Source organism: Sprattus sprattus (assembly GCF_963457725.1).
Source record: "Sprattus sprattus genome assembly, chromosome: 13".
Lineage (NCBI taxonomy): Eukaryota > Metazoa > Chordata > Actinopteri > Clupeiformes > Clupeidae > Sprattus > Sprattus sprattus.
Window position 1 is genome coordinate 27,367,818 of NC_137911.1, and position 2,811 is coordinate 27,370,628.

The following is a 2,811-nucleotide window of genomic DNA, read 5'->3' on the forward strand; positions in this document are numbered from 1 at the left end:
GGGGGGGGCACTGCATCCCCTCCCCCTAAACCCCCTCTCTCCAGTTTGGTCAAATCCCCAGACTGGCAAGAGAAACACAGACAGACAGACACACACAAAATAACTGAAGTATTGTTCTAACTGTAATTTACTGTAAGTTGCAGCTGGGGGGGATTAAATTAAAAAAAAACAAAGCTAGCTTCTGTAGCCTTTCGAGTGCGTGAAAGCTGGGCAGAAATCGGTTCTGTTGGGGAACCATTGAGTGGTTCTGGAATCATGTGCGTCAGTAGGTCATTTTTTTGGACCTTAGAACCCCACCCCACCCCCCTCCTCCGTCGTAGACTGGGTGTTTAGTTCTCTATCCCCAGTCTCCCCTGCGACTTCTCTTGTAGCATAAAAAGAGAGAGAGAGAAAAAAGAGAATAGACATAAAACCTCCTCAGTTCGATCACCCTCATACCTTAGCTATTAGTTTCATGACATTTTGTGTAAAAAAAAAAAAAGTATATATATATAAATATATAGTTTTTATAATCCTTTTTATATAAATAAAGACTGCCATAACAGCACTGAAAATTTCAGTTTTTAATTCATTGGAGAGGAAGAGCGTTTGACCATTCTGACACCCCCCCCCCGCCCAACCTTACTCCCCGCTCCCGGACTGGGCTCCTGCCGGTGAAGGAAGGATAGCGTTCCCAGTCGTTCGCTGACTCGGGAACAGATACAGGCCGGATCCGAAGCCGATCCACTCTGGCCACTGTCTGGGTCATGTCTCCCAAAGCTTTCTGTTCCTTGACCCGGACCGCGTACCCCTCCCCTCATCCCCCACCCGTGACTGTAGGACGAGAGGTGCACCCACAGGTCCTGGCTTCTGGAAGAGCTCTTAAAGATTCTAAAGTTAACTGCAGCATCCTATCACTATGTGATATTTTTGTACACCTTCTGTATTAGAGTTAATTTATCACAGGGTTAGACATCTTTGAAAACGAAACAAAAAACGCTATCCGTGTATTTATTTCACAGTTTGGTTAGTCTTGTTCTTTATTTCATGAAAGAGTGCGGTCTTAGGATGTTTTCGAGATCTTTTATTTCATGAAAGAGTGTGGTCTTAGGTTGTTCTTGAGATCTTTATTTCATGAGAGTGCGGTAAGCCGCAGGAGCGGCACTCGAAAATAGAAGTTTTGAAAGAAAATGGCGGCTTCCGCACAGCGAAAGAAGCCGCTTGGTGTCGCTACAGATCAGTGCTTTGAAGCATACGGAGGAACTGTTATTTTTTGGGGTATTTCTGTTTCTTCATTTTTTGTTTCTTTTAAACGGAAGGGATTTGAATAGCAACATCCGAGATGAATCACGGTTCTAAGCATCTTGTGTTTGGTTGTACTTTTTCCCTACTTTTATCCTGTAAAACATTTTATTTTCAAACATGCTACAGTTTATGGTGTAACTAAAGATTTTTTTTTTGTTTGTGTAATGCATGATTAATACAATAAAGTATTTTTTCTAGTCTTCCAAAAGGAAAAAAAAAAGTTCTGATCAGTTTGCGAGTTTTGATGAGTTTTGTAAGGTTTTTGATTTACAAACTATGAATCAGCAGATTTTAAAGATTGTACCACATAGCAAAATACCGCTGTTGAAAAGTAATGTATATAAAATGTCTATAATAAATATTAAATGGTGTACCTGTACATACATTAAGACTCCTTGTAGATTTTGTGAGGTCTGGGTAGATTGTTTGTTTGTGTGTGTTTCACACTGGACTAAGTTGGGAAGGTCGAGTGTGTAGTGAAGTTGAATTGAGTTTTCTGAGGTGTCCCTAACCAGCCTTATTCTATGGGGCCGTGTGTGTGTGTGTGTGTGTTTGGAGGTGTCCCCAACCAGTCTTATTCTGTAGGACCGGGGAGGTGTCCCTTATAAGTCTTATTTCTGTTGGACCATGGAGCTGTGTGTGTGTGGAGGTGTCCCTAACCAGCCTTATTGTGTGGCACATTTCTTGATAGGTTTGTTCTGTAACTGTATTTGTCTGATCAAGCAAAGTATTGTCATCTGGCCAAGGGTATGGTCTTATGTAAGACCATCACACTAGTATGCCTCAACACCATTTGGAGAATGCAGACCTTTATTTCCGGAACAGTGATGGGTGTTGACTAGGCGAGCATCGGCTGGCTAGATATTGATTGTCTAATCATCCATAACAAGCGGATCACATTGTAAAAATACCTTGTCCTTTATTGAGAGGAAAGTAATAAATTATGACAGAAATATACAATCATTCTGTTCTCCCCTTCCCACCCTAGGTTCGTAAAGAGGAGGTGAACATGCATATGTAAAGATATACAGAGACAGAAAGGTAACCTGCGTGTGCGAGGCGTCAGTGTCAGAAAGCGGCTAAGAGTAAACGAGAGAACAACTAGCACGGCGAAGAGAACCACAAACAGCTGGGCGCTTTCCTCGCCAACCTCACTATTGTGAGCGCCTTTACGACTTTACTGTGGACGTGACATTTACTGCCGTCAGTCACACTAGATGGCCGTCGTGCTTCGAGTCGTGTCTCTCAGTAGGAGCAGTGGTGTGGTGACCTTCAGTTCGATTTCTCCGCGCCAGTCTCCTCAGGACGGCATTAAACAAAGAGCTCAGAGCTCGATAGGCGACAGCAACAAGTGAAGCCCGGTTGTTTCGGATGCTCAGTTCAGATAGCGACTGAGTGCGGTCTTAAAAGGGTAGAGATCAGAGTTGTTCTCCAAGAGTCCAATGAGTCACCATGGAAACAGGAGAGAAACTCTCACCTGTACCTGAGCCTCACAGTCGGCCAAAACATACAAGTATATCAGCAATA